Here is a 21,797-nt window from a genome sequence, read left to right as displayed (position 1 = left end):
CTGGGGCTTAAATTCAGTAATGTGAGTAATGACGATGTAAAGAGAAATATGAAATTCATACAAGGCAAAAAATATAGTGGCGCTGAAATGCTACGACATGGAGCTAATTTACCCAGAAGAATCTTCACTAAACATTAGTGATTTGAACTAAATAAAAACTTGATTAAACATTTGAGTGTTGTTGCGATGGGAGGAAATATCATATAAGAGGAGGGGATGGCGTTTTAGCAAAAAAAGAAAAGTGGCAAGAGAATACTCTCAAGACAGGAGCGTCTATTCTCTCAGTGACCACCACCTTGTCAATGGAGACCAAGACTGTTCTTAAAAAAAAAACGCAAGATCGTGAAACAGAAGAGTAAGACGGCGTAACAGAAGAGTAAGATCGTATAACAGAAGAGTAAGGTCGTGTAAACGAAAAGTAAGATCTTGTGACAGAAGAATAAGATTGTGTATCAGAAGAGCAAGGCTGTGCAACAGAAGAGCAAGATCGTGTAACAGAAGAGTAAGGTCGTGCAACAGAAGAGTAAGGTAGTGTAACAGAAAGGTAAAGTTCTGCAACAGAAGAGTAAGATATTGTAACAGAAGAGTGAGATCATGTAATAGAAGAGTACGATCGTGCAACAGAAGAGGAATATCATGTAACAGAAGAGTAAGATCGGGCAACAGAAGAGTGAGATCATGTAACAGAAGAGTACGATCGTGCAACAGAAGAGTAAGATCGTGTAACAGAAGATTGCGAACGTGCAACAAAAGAGTAAGAACGTGTAACAGAAGAGTGAGGTCGTGCAAGAGAAGGGTAAGATCGTATAACAGAAGAGTAGGATCGTGTAACAGAATATAAGATCGTGTAACAGAAGATTAAGACCGTGTAAAATGGCCAAATACCTTAAAAGATGTCAGAAATACAAAAGATTTTTGTTGGAACTGAAAAAAAAAGCCAACTCAGTCTTACAATCTCCTTTTGAATAATTTCTTACCTTTGCCCTGCCTTCAGAAATTTTTTTTTTTTTACTTTTTTTTACTTTTACATTTAATTTTGCTTTTACATTTGCTTTGATAACCCTTTCATTTATGAACGTTTGGAACTATAACCTGGAATTAGCTTTGATATATCTTTTATTTATAAAAGGCCGGATATAACAGTTTTCAGTATAGTTCTACAATCCGTTATTTATCGTTCCAATAAACATTTATGAAAATATGATTGGTTCAGTGGATCGTCACGAGAAAACGCTCGGGAAATAGTGAACAACGAAAAGTTATAAATCAGCACACAACATCCTCGGAGAAATCTAAAGACCTTGAATTATTCCAAGAGCAAAATACAGTTTCCTTTAAGCTGAAACTGGAGAAGAAAAATATACTTCCCGTATGGGAATCCTTGGCAAAAATTTAAGGTTTTATTCGAAAAAAATTTGTCTAGCATATCTGTAATATTTTCTAGTTATAAGGGCCCATTATATATATGTATATATATATATATATATATATATATATATATATATATATATATATATATATATTCTATATTTATTTCTCTATTTATTTCTGTAATGTAATTTCAGATTTTTGTACATAGGAGGAAATAGCTGCAAAGGAAAATAAACAGTTGTTGTACATTGCAGTCTCAATAATGCTATCCATCTTACCATAATACATATATTTCTTCCATAAATATCCCATTAGTTTTAAAATACAGATGACGTATACATAACCATTCATGTTTGCTAGAACGTCATTTGTTCTCTCTCTCTCTCTCTCTCTCTCTCTCTCTCTCTCTCTCTCTCTCTCTCTCTCTCTCTCTCTCTATATACCATACAAATGAAGAGTAATAGTTGCATGCTCTCTCTCTCTCTCTCTCTCTCTCTCTCTCTCTCTCTCTCTCTCTCTCTCTCTCTCTCTCTCTCTCTCGTTCATCACACATCATGCAAGTCAAGAGTAACAATTTTGATCTTGTCATTAATCAGAATGTCTGTTTATCAACAATAACTGTTTTCATCGCCAGACTAGTACTTAACATTGACAGTGTCTCTCTCTCTCTCTCTCTCTCTCTCTCTCTCTCTCTCTCTCTCTCGTGTATATCATACATCATACAACTTAAGATTAACAAATTTTGATCTTGTCATTGATTTGAATTTCTGCATATCAACAATAATTATTTCCAACGCCTGACAGGTACATAACATTGACACAGGCATCTTCACTATATACACACAAAGAGACGGAGCATATCTGACTTTCCCTAATCCTCTGCTGACAGGCAGGAGGGCCCTGGCGTTTATTGAGAAAGCTCGCCACACGTCGGAAACCAGTCAGGACTGTGTTTGATCTGATCTGAAGGAGAACCGCCTGTTTGGACAATGAACTCTCTCCTTGGTGAAAGCCATCTAAGCTCCGTCGTCACTCGGATCGGATGGGAAGTCAAAGCAGGTTAGTTGGAATATTTTCACTCTGTTGCGATAGGAATCTACTCGTAGGAAAGGTGGCGTTTTGTAGTTATTGCCTATAGTGAGCCTTGTAGACGATTCTTTTGCTTTCTTACCTCTTAGCTGTTCAGCTTCTTTCAGCTGCAACTTTTTCAAGGTTTCACATATTTTCAGCAAGTTGATTGGTGACGAGAATTTGTTGCATGTGGTAATTTTTTTACTCTAATACTTACAAGAGTTGTGATAATGTACGCGAACGGAATCACACTTATCGTCACCCAGAATAATGGTTGCGCATGTAGACAAGCAGAGTAATATAGAAAAGATGTTTCAGGCGACACCGCGTTCAGAACTGTGATTCTTAATCACCTATATAGACGTAATCTAACTGCATATGACAAAATTACCCTTCTTGTGTGGTTCTAAATTAAAGTGAAATGTATAACAATGTAAAACAGCTCCTGATCCCTTCTTCGGAAGAAATATATCTTGCATTAAATAATGAAACGTATATTTTCTTTCGACAAAGTCGGTAGAAGCCTTTGAAGGCTAAAGAATTCTGTATTTTTGTACAATAACACTTGGAAAAATCTATACAAGAACAATTTTTTTTTCCATGCATTTATCAGAACGTGCATGTTTTTTGGATGCCGATCGTCTAAATCTCCTGGAGGCTTGAAAAACCCTCTCATGATTCGTGGAAAATAAATGCCTTTCTAGTTTTTGTGTATAAAAATTAGATTTATAATGGCGTGGGATATACAATGGTCTACTGAATATATATCTTACTCATTTTCGTCAAGATATAGGCCATTCATCGAATTTAATCATGTACAACGTTTGAAAAACTGAACAGAGAGAGGAAAATAAAGAGGAGAAGGGGACAGAGAGAGAGAGAGAGAGAGAGAGAGAGAGAGAGAGAGAGAGAGAGAGAGAGAGAGAGAGAGGAGGAGAAGGAGGAGGAGGGCGAGGCTTTAGAGAGAGAGAGATAGAAAGAATATAATTATATATTCAAATTTTTTCAGTTTGCAAGGTTATTCCTAAAACGATAATCACTACCATCACTCATACTAAATTTGAATACATGAACAATAATTAAGAAAAAACACGAACGTGAAATAACACAATAAAGAAATATGTAAATAAAGGTTTTTTAAAATTAAAAAGCTTCTTTATTGACTCCCAGAGATAAGAAGGAACTTCCAGACCTTATTAGTAATCGATACTTCTCGCTGATGACTTTTACCTTCGTAATAATAACTCCAGCAAGGTCACACGAAGGCAAAATACAAGGAAGAAAAAAAGAATCACGAAAAGTAGAATTCTGTGATATGCTCTTTTTATTTCTCTCTCCTCTCTCAGAATAATGAAGAAAACCTTTGAGATCACCGTGTAAATGAACGCGGTGATGTATTTATGATTATTCGTATTTAAGTACTTAAGTAAACGTTTTAATTTACTCGTCTTGAATGATTCGAAATTTATTTATAAAATTATGCGTTTGCTGTCTACATTTATGTAATCTACGGTTCACCAATAACAGACACAAAACGAACATTCAGCTCCTCGATTTCCAAGGGTTTTGGATATAATTTTTATTCATAAACACCTAACAATCATTTGTTTTTTTCCATAAGTCACATAAGAGACAGACAGACAAATTATATATATATATATATATATATATATATATATATATATATATATATATATATATATTATATATATATTATATATATATATTATATATATATATATATATATATACACACCTCTTGATAGCCAAATGGTCTTGAACGTCGATTGGAAGTCGTGGATGGGTACTGTCGGGTGTTCGAGTCACTTACGTGCCAAATCATTTATCACTTATAATTCCCCTTCGGTGGTATTCCCGAGGTAGCGCTAATTGGCTATTTAGCGACATTTGTAGCTTAATGTTTGTATAAAAATTGTCACGGTGATGTGATGAAATTCACACACACATATATACAGTATATATATATATATATATATATATATATATATATATATATATATATAGAGAGAGAGAGAGAGAGAGAGAGAGAGAGAGAGAGAGAGAGAGAGAGAGAGAGAGAGAGACTCTACTAACAAGAATCAAAGTGAAGTCGACGAACATCTGTCAGGGATTGGCATCAAACGACGCTGAAATGGCCGAATTCCATTCAGCTTTCCCCCTCTTGAAATCAGTGTCAAATTAATTAATTGCTTTGGTGATAAGGCTGACGACGTGACTAAAACACATCGCCCTCATTAGTAGCAATTACTTGGATTAAGGGTGAAGTTCAATTGAAATTTTTGGAGCGATCCTGGTGTAATGAATAGTCAGTGGTTCTTCCTTTTATGAACAAGAGAAAGTTTCTTTTTTGTTGAATACAGGTGATGTCATAATTTCTCTTTTAGGTGTGATTGTGATTCTTCCTTTTATCAACAAGAAAAAGTTTCTTTTTTCGTTAAATACAGGTGATGACAGAATTTCTTTTGTCATTGGAGAGGTACACAGAACTCGTGTAAGTTTTCTCCACAATTAATAATGGTAAATTTTTCACTGAAAAACTATATTTATTCGCATTTTATTTTATGGGCTGTATTCATTATATTCATCAGCATACTGCCATATCCGGTATTTGTGAGGCCAGATAACTTTAATCAATCGATTTTGCATCTCAGATGACCCGACAATCGTATTTGCTTATGTACAAGATACAAATGAACCTTTCCTTTTCATGACCAGTGAGGCTGAAGGGTAAGCAGAGATTTTTTTATTTTTTTTTTCTTAGGGCAGTGCTCAAACTGGCTTTTACTGGAAACGATTCCCCAAAGCAGGAAGAGGAGAAAAAAAGATACTTATTGCAGACCGCCTGGTAGCAGGGACACTGTTGATTCGACAGTACCCTGTGAATAAGATTTAAGTCCATGTAAAATGAAGCAGAATTAATCTTATGAATATTGTTAACTCAAAGACACACACACACACACAAAAGATAATCCAACATTGTATAGCTTTGTTAATAGACAATGACACCTTGAAACTTCAAGAACATTAGTTGCAGCACGATATAGCTTGAATCAATCTATATAAAACTCTAAGTACATCCAGGACAAATATGCTTCCGTATATCTGTATATGGAGCGACGTTAATGAAACATAATTGAAAAACTGGAATAGCTTTTCGTTGTATTATATAAGCAAATTACTATTTTATTGATGATTATAATCATATTTTGTATTCGCTACCTAAGTATAAAAAATCTTGACTCGTCATGAAGAGTGCTAAACATAATATATATATTTTTGTAGTGCTTCCCGAATCTATAATATGTGGTTGTCACAAATTTCAAACCTGATGCTAGAAAGAAAATAAATATTTGGATAATTTCTCATTTCACCACAAAATTCAGCGAAGATTATGGAAAAAAAAGGATTGACTTCAAAAGAAGTAATCATCATTGAAAAGGGAAAACAAGATTAAAACGTGGAAAGTAAAAAGATAATTAGAACGAAGTAGACTGCATAAAAATCTTCTATTCTTACGAATCAAAGCTTTTTCTCTAGAAAATAACGGTTAACTTCGTTAATTCGACTAATGAAATTGGCTTCCTTAGATGTTTCCTTTCAACATTTGTGCTTATTGATACTTTGAAGAAGGGGAACAAGAGGAGTGTGCCAGTCTTTCCTTTTTTTTTTTTTACGAAAAATCAATTAAGGTTATTATTTGTATGAAAAGAGGAAGTAGAGAGAGATTTCTTAACATTATTGGCATTCAAAACACGTGGACCTTATTAATTGTTTTGTGAAGATTTTATTGTTACTGCAAAGTTATGTAAAGGTTATCTGGAATGAATATTCTAGAAATACTTCAACGATGAAATCCTTCTCATTTGATTATAATGGGATAGAGAAACAAACTATTCTCGTTATTTTAGTGAATGAAATTTTATTAAATTCACTTTCAACCTTTCACATCTTAAAACACTAAAGAAGAGCAACTGTTCGCCCGTTCCCTAACGTATACTTCATAAATCTCAGGCAAGTACATGATTTAATTAAAGGCTAATGAAATCGTGGACGATCACCCAAAAGAATTCTTATGCCCTGATGAAAGGCTTAAAATGAAAGATTGAAACAAGCAGTAAATGCCAAAATTCCCAGTTGCATGCTTATGTAGCCTTGCATTGTGGAAGTGGGATGACATTGTTTTCCATTTCGATATCATATGATCACGTTATCTGGCATATTGTAATATCTTTCTGAGAACTTTTGCATCAGATACGTAAAAAAAAAAAAAAAAAAATTTCCTGGATAATTGCAAAATTGAAGTCAGGTATTTTTGTTAAGGGATTGAAAAGGGAACGGAACCCGAATTTGACAGACTGCAATTGCGCGTTAAAAAATGAAACTTGATACAAATGTCATAAACGTCCTTGTGCTGCATCATCTTTGTTGTTCTATTAAGGTAATTTAGTCCTGCTTGCTTTATGTCAAGAAATCGGTTGATAAATGTCCTTTTTTTTTTTTTAGCTCAATTGACTATTTTTAGAACTATTCATCCAGGTTATAAAGTGGTGCAAGCTTTAACTAGGCTCCAAGTCTCTTCGTTGGGTGAATTAGAGCTGTGGACTGGAACTTGCTAGGTCGGAGTTCGATTCCCAGGCCGGCTGAAAGAGTTAGAGGAATTTATTTCTGGTGATAGAAATTCATTTCTCGCTAAAATGTGGTTCGGATTCCACAATAGGCCCGTTGCTAAGTAACCAACTGGTTCAGAATGTAATCCTTCGGGCCAGCCCTAGGAGAGCTGTTAATCAGCTGAGTGGTCTGGTAAAACTATCTTACTTAATTTTAACTAGGCTCCTACCGTCACCCAGCTAATGACTTAAATACCTGCCGGTAAGAGCCGGAGAATTGAAAGTGTTAGATGCCATCTTACGATACAGTGATGACTAAATTACCTGGTCTTCTGTCAGAATTGACAAAGGTCTTTTGCCAGTTTCCTTACTAGGGACGACAGAATACCCATCCTCTACCCTCTTACCGATAGGGATGACAGGAATCTTTACCAAGTTCCTAATCAGTGATTACCAAATACCAGTCTTCCACCCAAGAACTGTCGGGAGTGACAGAAGTCTTTGCCTGGTTCCAAACCAGCGACAACTTGATACCCATGTTCTACACACTTAGCTTCAGGATCAAAACATGAATTTGCTTTCTCAGAACCAGTGACGTTCGAATACCAATCTTTTACCAGTTACAGTCAGGACAGACAGAGGTCCTTGACCAGGTCCTGAACTAGTGACGCCATCAGGATGACAGTTCCTTACCAACTTCAGAACCACTGACAAATGAATTCTACAGTAAATATTACTCAACAGCATAAAGATAAAAATAAACGCAGAATTTGGAAATGAATTATACAAATAAAAATCCGTTAATTAGTCAGAGAGCTTGTGTAAATTAAAGCCTGAGCATTTACGTTAATTAGAGTCGGCAGTCTCATAACAAGTAAAGCAATCATACTGTATTCACTACATTTGACTTTTTAACGCCACTGCGTGTTTCTAATTGTTTCTTCTTGATTAAACCTCTGGATATGACAGTTTTGTGTTTGCGTGCGTCTCTGTGTGTTATTGCTTTGTCAAACTGTATCAGATGATTATGTTAAAAAATCTAATAGAACGCAGCCTCATTATTTCGCTGTAAATGATATATATCTTTATAAAGCTCTACAAATACTAATAATTTGTGAACTTTTGTTTTTTTATAAGAATTTCTTTGAACCGTTATAAATGAAGTATTTCAAGGGAAAAAGCTTAACTAAAAACTCCCATCACAAAAATATGTCCATGTTTCAAAATATAATAGAGTACAAGAAAATTGAATTTATTTATGAAAAGTCTTATTCAACGAAAAGCTAAAGTAATTTGAATTTCAATATAAAATGTTTCGTATGGATTAAAAGCAAACAAGGATATCTGAAAATTCATAGTGCGTTTTCCAAAAAATTTGAGCTTGTACTAAATTTGGTAATCAAGTGAGCAGAAAATGAAATACTAAAAAATGCTTTATTCAGTCCCACGCATCACTCAACTGTTTCATGATTTCGCGCGGTACTTTTAGTAAAACCTTTACGTCCTTTTTAATGTAGCTGGCGCCACAGTAGTTAGTATATTATAAGAAGCATGGACAGATAGATAGATAATGCAAGTACATACCAATCTGGTAAATGGTAAAAAGTAGATTATATATCGGAATAGAAGACATATGATCAACAATTACGTCCCTGTTTCATTTAAATTTAGTTCCAAGTTAAGAGAAAAATATCGTGGTGTCAAACGATCCAACTCTATGAAAAGGATATTAAGATATGTTGTTTCCTTATATTTATCTTATCTACAACTAAACGTCAGGAACGAGAAGAATTTGATCTTTACACTTTAGTTGGACGCTACACAATGAAGGTAAGTAGATAGCTTGACAGCGGTAGCAGTAGTATTATAAAATAAAAACAGAAGCTGTTCATAGGTAATGCAATTACATACCTATCTGGTAAAATGTAACCAGTAGATTCTATATCGGAATAGAAGACATATGATAAACAATTATATCCCTGTTTCATTTAAATTTAGTTCCATGTTAGGAGCAACAATATCGTGGTATCAAACGATGCAACTCTGTGAAAAGGATATTAAGATATGGTATTTCCTTATTTACCTTATCTTCAACTAAACGTCAGAAACAAGAGGAATCTGATCTTTACGCTTTAGCTGGACTCTACAGAATGAAGATAGATAGGTAGATAGCTTGACAGCGGTAGCAGCAGTATTATGTTTTTGATATGTATTAGTGATATATATTACTTAGAAAAAATAAAAACAGAAGCTGTTCATTGTAAAATAATGTAAATAACACAATATCATATTTAAGCAGATGTAAATCAATTAGATAATAATTACATCAAATATGTTTAAAATTATAAATAGTAAATATTTAAGCTTTTAGTTATAAAAATACATTTAATTATATTGGACAGTTTGTAAATATAAAAATATATTCACGAGATAGATAGATAGATTAGATAGATAGACTGGAAAGAACTAGATTAGATAGGTAGACTATTATTCATGGATATTTCCACGCTTCCTTCTTCTTAAACCTGAAAGCCCTGGACAGATATAGTCGACGATGAATATCATTCAGCCAGGCAACAAAGAATGAACTGAAGCGCACAGTGACGCAAGACTCGCTAGTCGACTTCATTCAGCGGCGGAAATTCACGGAGAGCACAAGCCGCGTGCCGTTGCCATGTCAACATTAAATAAATCTCCCGTCGGATCTTCATATGAATATGAAAAAAAGGGTTCAACCTGGTTAAGCCCTTTTTTATTTTTATTTCGGAGTAAGACTTGCACACGCCAACGCTTTTCGCTGCGTCGATGCAACTTGGATGCTTAACGTGTTCATGTTTTATAGAGTATGGTTTGATATAAAAGAATGTTTTTATCTCGGTGTGTGGTGAATGGTTGGGTAGTTGGTTGGTTTAGCTTTAGTTGGCCTTATGTCAGCCGGCTCTTGCACAGTTGGTCAACTGTAAGTCTCATAAAATATAAGATGGAGTAAAAATCCTGGTGTGGACCTCTGGACACCTAACAACCAACAGAGACGGGTTGACGTATTAACTTTTGAATGAAAGAATTCCAGTAACAGTATTATCTGAAATTCAAGTATATCATTTATTCTTTTCTAAGTGCATTGTGTCTATTCTCGGCTGACTTTTCCTGTGACTGCTTGTTACTTAAGCACTATTATTTCAATATTATCTTTGAATTTATTCAGAATACAAAGCATGACCCAGTTTTGCAGGACTAAATAAATGCGACGATGCTGCATCCAACCCAAAACTTAACAATAATTTTTTTTAACTTGTGTGTGCTGTAAGTCATTTCAAACACGATAATAATCTTTTTCCTCTATTTTCTTTAGATTTTCTCAGTTTATTGATGAATCTGTCGGTGTTAATGGATTGAATATTTGTTTAGGATTACTGTGTTTTATTCAGTTTTCTTAAGGAAAAAGAAATTAGCTGAAAAAAATTACATACATTTTTGTTACAATCTCACCGAGGTCGAAACCCTTTGCTCTGGCTGAATGAGAGTGCAGATTATCCCTCTAACGTTAAAAAAATATATGAAAATAAAAGCGTCACGAAGCTTCTTGTATCTTCCAGGGGTTTTACTAATAAAATTATTAATTCCAGCTTTTTTATGGAATGAGATTCAGCTGAACAAAGCTGGCATCATTTGATGAAGACTCACGGTTACGTCATATGCGATTGAATGAGGGGATTTGCGCCTGTGCGTCAAATTACATAAAGGCTTGCAAAGGAGGCATTTAAAACTTCTTTATGGAAAATCAGCCTTAATGGGTATCAATTATTTTTATATTTCTCAATAAAAAAAACAGTTTAGCAAGTAAATCAATAAATCAGCTTCGTAAATTTTCAATATGTTCAATGTGAAAATAAATATCTTGTATAAAAAATATAATCAGAAAAGCAGTAAATTACGCTTTGTTTAATGCTGCTCTGGAATGCAATATCTCTGTTGTAATTAAGGGAATTAATATTTTACAATCAGAACACTGGTAATTGATTTCCGAAAACGCTTAGGTACTCGTTTGAATAATTTAATGAGACTTTTATTAGAAATTAATTTACACCAAAGGGAATTTATATTTGCAAATCTAGAAATGTACAGTTTAGATAATAAACCTATGAACCGCCACCTATTTTCAGGAAAGTTTCATCTACCCAGTTAGCTCACTAATTACTATAATTACGTTCAGGCCTCTAAATATAATTGCCTTGCTGGATTGATTAAGCAAAAAACAATTACAAACATGTAAGTGTATATTTTAGATAATTAATACATGAATTTCAGTCTACTTTCCAGTAAAATCTATATACTTACCCCCAAGATAATGACTAAACTGATAAGCAAGGGTTCTTAGTATAATTTCATTTGCGTTAAAGTGGTTTATAAAAAATAAAAAAAAATGCATCGTTTCAGATGCAGGAAGAATAATAAAGGTCATAATGTAAATGAACAAGAAAAAAAAATGCAATTAGCGCTTCTTATTAACTACCACGTTTTGTAAGTGACGGCAGTGTTCACTGCCAGACTTGAACGGTTGGCATTGTTTAATTTCATACAGTCAGCTGGCGTAGCAATAATTTGATAGCATCAGTTGGCGTTACTACATCTGTATTCATCAACAACGAAATAGAAAATTAATGCAATTGTGGTAATTGCCTATTGTACTACAAAGAGAAGACAAAGCATGGGAGACATTTGACAAGAGCACACCAGCCGTTTTTAGAAGCAATGACCGTCGCTACTAGGCAGTTAGAGGACGAAGCCTCTTGTCAATGGTCAGGGTATCCCTGGATGCGCCATGTGGAACCAACCCCTGTTTATGAGTTATGTTCGTTTGCGCTCGATTTGTGCTCAGTGGAAGTTAAGTGGTGCCTTAGGAATAGCTGATACACAGACCTAACAAGAAATAGGCACGCAACGCTCCTGTTACGTATTACCGAAAATGATTCACAAATTACCCTCTTGTATCAGCCTTTATGCAGTTTATACGCAGGTGTGATTGCCTCTCTATTTACTGAAGAAAAGTGCTTGAAATGCCTCATGAAAATATTGATGTTCATTCTGTGCAGCGGAGGTGAATTTCCCTCTGTTTATAGAAAAAGCTCATAAATAAATCATGCATACATAAGGATACGCCATGATTAATTGGGGTTTAAAGAAAAAGGAGGGAGCTCTCGAGAGGCCATAGGCAAACATTACTTTTCTCTCCGCGCAGTGGAAGAATATTTTAAAACCAAATGTCAAAAGCAGATGGCGTGACCTTTGTTGATGGGAATGGAGAGGTGAATATAAAAGTGATCATTGATAAAAAAAAAAAGTGTGGGTGTTAGCAGAAAGATTTCTGTGTGGATTAGAATCTCGTTTAAAAAGGTGCCTAAGTCTGGAAGTAAAGGAAAAATAAAATCATCAAGCGCGCCAGGTCACTATATCAAAAATTCACTCTAGTCGATGGTCTCTTCTATCTCCCTCCCACAGCAAGTTCAGGTATTGAATATGCATACAGATAATAGACGGGGATGTTGTTAAAAGTAGCTGGCTCTCCTGTTGAAAAATTGATTTTTTCATATAAAAGTGGAATACGCTTTTTGTTAAAGAGTTTTGCTCATGTGGTCCGAATGAGAAAAGGCAGTCGTTAGAACGAATGAAATTGACAGGCTAAGTCATTGTCAGTGGTGGCTGCACTTGGCAGCGTTTTAACTTGAAAGAATGATAATAATATTAAAAAGAAAGAGCTCAGTAACAAGAAATGAGGGAGAGTGTCGTTAACAAAAATGAAGAGAGCATGAAATACAGGTGTGCCAATCGTCGTGTTAACAACTCTTTTGTGTAGATTTGGAACGTGTGCTTCTAAAATGTGGACATTATATATATATATATATATATATATATATATATATATATATATATATATATATATATATATATATATATATATATATAAATTTATATATAACTTTAGGATGACATCCTTCATTTAGTAGTCAAGAAAAGTTGAAAGGCAGTGACAATTGATTTTGCTAGCATTATTGTTCAGATTGCAGCTGTTGTTGTTTTGTTGTTGTGTTTAGGAGACTCGATCTCACCGAATTCAAGTTGTACAGGCTTCATTTGTTTCAATCATCTTGTATGAAAATTTGTATCATCATTATTATTGTTACTCGCATATAGTGGAAGCTTCATGCATGCAGAATTATAGGTACTAATAGTAACTAATTCTTATTCTTCTTATCTTATTCTTAGTTGTATACTATTCTTATTCGTCTCTGGTAAATAACTTTAAAAAAATTTCAAAAATAGGAATTACATGCCCACAGCACAACGGAATAAGGATGGGAGAACGGATTTAATTGTAATGTCGTTTTTGTAGATTCGCACAAAAACCTCCAGTGCCATTGCATCACAATAACAGACCGTCTTTCAAACAAACAAGTATAAAATGCCCCGAAATTTCTTCGGCGCAATCGAGTTGTCTGTACAGCGTATAATGTTCTATGAGCCGCGGCCCATGAAACTTTCAGTCACGGCCCGGTGCTGGCCTCTCCTATAGCGTTGCCAAACGCGCTATCATGGCTAACTCTAACCTTAAATAAAATAAAAATTACTGAGGCTAGAGGGCTGCAATATGGTGTTTGATGATTGGAAGGTGGATGATCAACATACCAATTTACACCCCTCTAGCGTCAGTAGTTTTTAAGACCTGAGGGCGGACAGAAAAAGTGCGGACGGACAGACAAAGCCATCTCAATAGTTTTCTTTTACAGGAAACAAAAACCAGATGTCCAGCATATTTTGTCAGTTTTCAGTCAGTTTTGAGTGAAAGTTTTAGGGGCAGGTGATGGCAGTTCTGACGAAGCTCCCCGGGCTCTTTTGTAAGACTGAACACCAGAATTGCTGAAAAATATTCCCTTCTTATTTTTACTTTTGCGAGAAAATGTGTATAGTATATGCTTGTGTACGCATACACATACACACGTTTTTCCTTGAAAAGGAAGTAAAGAGCGAAGCATCAAACCCTAGGGTCACTGAATATCACTTTGGAAGATACACATAAATCATATAAATCCTAGGACTTTCCAATGTACTATCCATTGCTGCTTCATTAACATAGGGTGTATGGAAGCCTTGGTATATCCTCGATTAACGAAAGAGAGATTAACATGTGAATTAACTTTACTGACACCCACTTCATAAGTAACGTATGGTTATTTCGTAATAAACTTTCAAACATTTCATGCTGCTTCAGAATGTGATTTGTAATATGCGAACTTTGCACGCACACACTCAGTGTTTATAAACAGTTCAGAGAAGAAAAGGCTTCCTAACATTAACTTTACTGGTTTCCTTATACAACATATTGAATAGAAGTTATTACGTGATAAACATTATACCACTTTCCTGCTTTTGATCGTAAGTTTTTAATACATGATCTTTGCACATGCGAACATCAAGTCGTGTTTTTGCAGAGTTTATCAAAAGAAAAGTTATCCTGGCCCTCAGAAAAGACTGTTGGTTGTAAATACGGCGGGTCAACTATAAAAATAAAAAATAAAAAAAATAAAAAAACGCAAAGGACAATTGCAGAATGCAGGAAAAACATCAAAAGAAAATCTCTGGGCCGGACAGTTTTGTTCATCTGTGCGGAACGGCGCTTTGTAAACAGACCTTTAGCAAAAAAAAAAAAAAAAAAAAATGACGGCTTTACTTAGGCTAATGAAGACGTGCATGTTTGTGTTTTTTGTTGTTGTTGCTTTACCCATCATTGACTTCATTGATGTTTTGGTGAGAGAGAGAGAGAGAGAGAGAGAGAGAGATTTTATTTCGTGCAGCGAAAAAAGAAGTAATTTTTGCTATGCAATGCTATTATGATGGTGCGGAAGAGTTGAGATTATTTTTTTATTGAAATCAATCCTACAATGATAGATTTTATGGCTTTTTCAATATACAGTGCACATTTCAGATGTTATTCATCCACTGCGAAAATAGAAATTCGTTTTGAATATAGAAAATTCAAGTAGTTCATTCTGATTTATTAATAATTCTTGGCTACGATGCAAGCAATCATTTTCAATACAATAACTATGTGAATTATTTTTCAAACAAAGAATTTCACTTTCTGCAATCGGACTTAATCTACTGTACAGTACCATTGACCTTGCCTAAATTACATCCAAGACGGAGAGTAACTTTCAGTGAAATCTGTTCTCAATGGCCAGTAGAAAAATAATCCCTATAACATGGACTTCTGTTTGTAAGTCTTTCCGGTAATCCTCCAGTTTAGGGGTCATCCAAATTCACTGCATCACGTAAAGTCAAGATCAGCACACAGATTGATCAAATATTTGTTGAATCATGGAAAACAACGAAAAAATTAGCAGGTTATCTGCTTACAGAAGCAGAGATTGTAAAAAAAGCAAAGGGAATAAAGGCGGAACGTAGATGAAAAAAACTTGTCTTTGGAGATACGGACCCATAGAATTTTGAGAAAGTCGTAAATCTCTGCTTTTGTAAGCAGATAAACTGCTCATTTTTTCAGACTTATCAAAAAGTGGCTGCTGAAGAGCAAGAGCCTGTGTCAGGTCCCTGCCTGGTTCCTGGTTCATAAGCGAACAATCTACAAACACAGTTGCAGACACACCACTATTCTCATGAGGTGCAGAATTTTATTCCCATTGTTTTTTTACAATCTCTGCTTCTGTAAGCAGATAAACTGCGCATTCTTTAGCAAATGATGTTCTGTTTACAGATCTATCGAAAGAAGAAACTGAAAATAGGAAAGAAAACTTTAACAAACGCACACAAGGGAGCAGTGAATTTGGACCCCTAAACGGTCTTTTTCCATTTGTCAATATAACATTGTAACAAAAGGACGTCCTCAGATGTCTTTTTTCTAATGTTATGTTGATGATAGTCTCTTCTCAAGAAAATGGTCTTTCCGTAAGAAAAGAACTCCTTAACTAAAGTTGAAGAAAAGAATTCCTTAACTAAAGTTCGGCCCCTGAATTGACCTAAGCAGTGAATTGTGAACCTGAGAGTTAGACGATTGTGGTGCTCATCGCAAGGGTTAAAAAGAGGCGGGGTAACATCCTCATATAAAAAAAAAATTTCCGGAACCGGAAAGTTAATGTGTTCTCCTACCCCCACCCAGGGAAAAAAGGATATATATATATATGTGTGTGTGTGTGTGTCTGCGTGTGTGTATAACATATACATATATATGCAAGGAGTATTTACAAATTAAATAAAAGCAAATTGTACCTCGTAAAATATCTCTTTTCACGTAGAATCTTTTTGAATGTCCAAGCTCCTACTTTATCACCTCTTATATACCAGTCGACAAAGTTTCTTTGGGACTTTCTGTCCCACAGTCACCCTCCAATTCATAGGACTCGAAGCATACATAACACGCCTTCCTTAGCTTATCTATTATCTAAACCTGTACAATTCTTCAAGCACCCTACGTATTCCAGTCCGTCTCATTTCCATAGTACTCATCCATTCATGATGTCAGCCACACGGGGAAAGGTTGGGCTCCCATATTCAATGCATCTTTCTCAATAACAACCGCACCAACATACGGCATCATATTATTAAACCCTTCATCTTCAAAAATCAACGTCTGTGATTCATTTGACCGCGTGCACACGCACGCACGCACACACACACACACACACACACACACACACACACACACACATATATATATATATATATATATATATATATATATATATATATATATACATATACATAAATATATATACATATTATATACCAAAAGACGCATACATATATATATATATACATATACCACCAAAGACATACATATATATATGTATGTATATATATATACACATATATTATATATTATATATATATATATATATATATACACCAAGGGCGCAATTACCCTTCGTTTTCTAATGACGGCAATATGCATCATACAATGAATCAGCTTTGTTATGAAACATCTGCTTGCTGCTAGCCACTCAAAATATTACATTTTAACAACACGAAAGGTATAGCAATTGATAGACAACTTTCGTAGCTTTAAAATAATTTTATCCCCTAGATAAAAGTCAGGTTTTGCTGAAAGCTTCATTTGATAATTTTAATGAGAACAAATGTGTTTTCCTATGCTGATTAATGTAATGTGTCAAAGAAAGCTTTATTTTTTGATTGAGAATAAGTAATTGCTGCATCAAGAAGGAAAAAATCTCCTCTTTTATATATTGTAGTTATGGAATATTTATTTTATTAAAAAAATAAGAAAACAGCGTTGAATTCTTGTCATAAACGATGATAGATTCCTTCAATGAAAAATTAAGTTTTTTTATTTCTTATAAATATTCCAATAAAAAGACCTCTTATACATATTGTACTTATAAAAAAGGAATCTAGCATCCTATATGACAACAATTCAGTGTTCTTTTCTTTTTCCGTATATCTCTCGTTTTGATTAAAATTTAATCTATTCCATTTGTTTTTAGATCACCTGAAGTATTCCCGATACTATTCAAATCCCATGCAAATGAGGCACCACGTACAGAGGCTAGTCAAAGCAAATCCTTCCTTTTACGTATATGCAGAAGAAAGTACATCGAGAAAAAGATGTGAAACTTCAGTCAGTTTAAATGTTGGCCCTAATCAAAAGCGAACCTGTTAAACATTTGCCGCCTCAGGAGCCCCTTCATTTGGGTAATTAAATCTCTGGAGATTAAAAAAAAGTAGAACAACGTGAAAGAACAAAAAAGATCTCGTGGGATATGCAAAGTGAGATTTTCCCTCCTCACAAAAGGAAAGAGAAACGGGAAGCTGCCTGTGGCCACGTTCAGATTAGCCCAATATAATCATGCACTCACTCCATCTCTCTGCATAAAAACAGTTTGACTTTGATTTCGAATTTCCGACAAAATCTTTGCGAGAAAACTTTCTCCATTCACGAGCTGAAAAAATAAGATTTCCTTCTCTTCGTATCGGGTCATTTTGCATGCAATTTGTTAAGGACGCGTCTCCTAATTAGTTCTTTGGCTCATCAGTCACGGAGGTGTGGGTGAAGTCGCGGGGGAAATATGAGTTGCTCGCCTAATTAGGTTGAACCCTTCTGAATGTTTACGTCAAGATTCGATGCAGTATTGACGCGTGTTTTGACTGTTCCATTGTTTTATTTCCTTTCAAGAAAGGGACGACGAAACTTTGCTGTCACTTTCGATATTATTTTCCATATCACCATCATTAAAATGCTAATTATATTGCTTGGTCATTCGTCGATGACAACTGAACATCTGTTAATGATGATTAAGCTTTTACGAAAGGTTTTGATCAGGAAAGTAATCTCGGGTTAATATTATACGGTTTAACATTTAAGTCACTTTCAAAAATCTCATTGATGTTCTTAGTCTGATCAACTTGTTCAATAACTTTATATGAGTCTAAAAGAAGATCCATTTTCGACGATTACCTGAATTAGAATTCTCTTCACTCGGCAGATTCTGTAAACAGAATTAACTGGGCAATAAGTATTGCGTTCTAGAGAAGAGTCGTGAAAAATTCTGAAATATTATATGATTTATTTTATCATAAATATACATTCATCATACAAATAAACCCTCTACTCGGACACCAACAAACGAGCATACTTCGTAACCCGTTATAACAAACTTTGTCGCACTGTTGCTAAGCCTTCTAGTCCCAGCGGTTATGAGGGATGCGACAAGTCAATTTAGATGGCGACAAAGATTAGGAAAAATGGGCTTCAAAAAACCCCTTATTCCCCTCTGTCTCACTCGGCTATTTCTTTTCCCCAGGTCTTCTAACTTACTTTTTTGCCCGTTCACTTTCTTACTCCGAAGGTGTCTTGCTATGTAAATATACACGGGAAGTAATATAGATAGACAGATAGATAGACATATAGTCATAAGTCACGGCTCAAACGGGAAAAGAGAAAAGAAGCGTTTTTAAAAGACATGAAATAGGAGTCTGTTTATTGTTTCAAACAAAGCGCACCCTTTCGAAAGACTTACTAGAAAATCATCGATATGGTATCTGTTACCAATAAAATTATATTTCTTTTTCCTCGAAACTTTTTTTTTTTCTTCTCAAGTTTTCTGTTAACAAAAAATCTTATTGTAATATGAAATATGATTCCGCTAGTTAATTCTTAGAACACAATACTTTTATGACGGCTTTCAGAAAAAAATATTATTCAGAAAAAAATGGATTTAATAACGTCATATGTTATCGTTTTCATGCTGAACGAAACCAGTAGACAAAAATAAGAAAAGAATATGTATGGTTTTTTGGATTTAATAACGTCATATGTTATCGTTTTTATGCTGAACGAAACCAATAGACAAAAATAAGAAAAGAACATGTATGGTTTTTTTTTATATTTGTCATCATGCTCTATAGTGTTCGACAGGAGATGCATTGATAATAAATCTGTGATTGGGATTCTGGTTGTTCCATCTGATAGAAAAGATTTTCAGTGAAAAGAAAAACAGATCGCTGAATTCAGGAAAATTTCATAAAATCTGTAGCACCAGATATGATCTGGATTTTTGCTTAATCAGAGGAAGGTCTGAAAACTTGATTCTCAAAATGACTTCTATTTTCTTTGAAATTGTTTAAAAATCTTGTTGTTTTTAAAATAAAGAAAAAATAAAATTGAGGTTTTCTTATATTCTCGTGTAACGTGAAATGAAATAAAATCAACTGTTTTATTTCCAATAAAACGAAAAGGTCGCCAGCCTTTCTTTGTATCTCTTTTTATTCCATTAAATCAAGAAAGAATGGAATTTGGAAAGGGGGAGCTGCCTTTGTTAGTCTAAATAACGAACTTGACATTTTTTCCTATAGGAAAAAAATACAAGTCTGACGATGAAAAGGGATTTTTTCTACTTTTTATTATTTTTTAGTCCTATGAATTAAACACTTTTCCTTACATCTTATTCCATATTTAATATCTATTACAATATTTTTTATGGTATAGAAGAAGATAAGGACTTGAAAATGCATTCCTAAATGACGACAGACTCCAGACTTCACACATAGACAGGCAACAAGCGGGTGGTCGTAATGTAGTAAACAGTATAAACTCTTCATCGTCAGACCTGAAATCTTATATTTACTTTAGAAAAAAGTTTAAAATCGAGACTTGGACGAAAGAAAACAGCTTCCTTTTCAAAATTCCAATTTATCAGTGACTTCATTGGGTAAATAAGAGGAAAAGGAAGTTGAAGATTTTCTTGTGGTAAATAATTACAATAAATCGGTCGGTGTTATTTCATTTAAATACAAATGAATGGAAGAAAATGCCATTTTTATTTATACTCCACTTTTAGATGACAAATTTCCAGGAAAAAAAGCTTCAAGAAATTATGAGATCAGATTTTCAGAACTTTTGGCTAAAGCAAAATTCCAGACCATTTGCAGTGCTGAATATTTCGATCACTTTGCTGACGTCTTTAATCTGTTTCACCTTTCCAACAGAGATATTTTCTACAAAATGCTAAACCCAGAGAAAAAAATATATATAAACAAGCATCGTAAATTCCTGTGTAAATTAACTAAAAGATAATCTTGCGTAAGTTTGACCATTCTTCCTCTATTACATGGAAACCTTTCAAGACCCTCTTTCAGTTAATTAGTTTACCTTTTTTTCGGAATTTTTCGGATGTTCCTACATCCTGGATTCCTCCATTCCCTCATAAGGGTACTTATGTCAATGCTGGAGATGCGGAGGTAGATGACAATTTTAGATTGTAAAATAAATATAAATGTACTTGTGTCTTCATATTTTTTAATTGTAATTATTTACGGTAAATTTTTAAATCCTACTGCGGATTTCACGGAAACGATTCTGTAAATGTAGAAAATGCAATACATAAATTCTGTATTATTGCCTAAAAATACCGTCTAATTGTATATATACTTGCAAATGATAAGACCTTAATTTAAAAGCAGCAACATGCTACTCTTATTTATTTGGAATAACTAGAACAACTTTTCATCTGAAAATCAATACATTTCTAGGGAATCAACAGAATCCAGAGAAAACCTCACTATTCCAGTGACATTTTGATAATAATAATAATAATAATAATAATAATAATAATAATAATAATAATAATAATAATAAATCTCATGAAGGAAATTTCTATCCGTCTGCAGTGACATGACGTCGAAGTTCCATTTGTTGAATTTATCAGTCAGTTAAGTCACACTAAAACAGCTTCTAATTCCGTCGTTCTTACAACTTTGTAAGAAAATTGAGAGAGAGAGAGAGAGAGAGAGAGTATAGACAAGACAAAAAGGATCCCAGTGACATCTGGTTTCGATTACTTTGAGGAAAAACAGTATTAAAAGAAACTAATATTTTTAAAGAATTGATAAAAGAACGTCATAAAGAGGATTACGAAGCTTGTGAAGTTTTAAGTCATATTAGCCGAGAAAAATTCGAAAGAATTGAAAAAAGTTTAGCGAGGAAAGAAAGTTATTTAGTATTAAAAGGGTGAAGGCCAGCTAAGAGTTGGTTGTGATCGGATTTCGCAAGTTGAATGAAATGAAAAGATATTAATATGCAGCCTCAAAAACAACGATGTTTTAATAATCTTATGAGTATTAAGTTATTCTTTGTTGATGGATAAAAGTGAATGATGCAGGCCGTCAGCAAAGACGAAATTTTGTTAAAAGAATGGAAATCAT

At 34.2% G+C, this 21,797-nt stretch overlaps 1 long non-coding RNA gene across 1 annotated transcript in view; it reads left to right on the top strand.

The window, feature by feature from the left end:
• The window catches only part of LOC136839364 (uncharacterized), a 327,006-nt gene that overhangs the window by 269,903 nt on the left and 35,306 nt on the right, over positions 1–21,797 (top strand). Inside the window, exon 4 of the long non-coding RNA XR_010853303.1 lies at positions 2,261–2,430. This is a non-coding gene — a long non-coding RNA (uncharacterized lncRNA). The remainder of the gene's footprint in view (positions 1–2,260; positions 2,431–21,797) is intronic.

The sequence above is a fragment of the Macrobrachium rosenbergii genome, chromosome 6, assembly GCF_040412425.1.
Source record: "Macrobrachium rosenbergii isolate ZJJX-2024 chromosome 6, ASM4041242v1, whole genome shotgun sequence".
Classification (NCBI taxonomy): Eukaryota; Metazoa; Arthropoda; class Malacostraca; order Decapoda; family Palaemonidae; genus Macrobrachium; species Macrobrachium rosenbergii.
The sequence above is the reverse complement of the archived record's forward strand: the minus strand, read 5'-3'. Positions and strand labels throughout refer to the sequence as shown.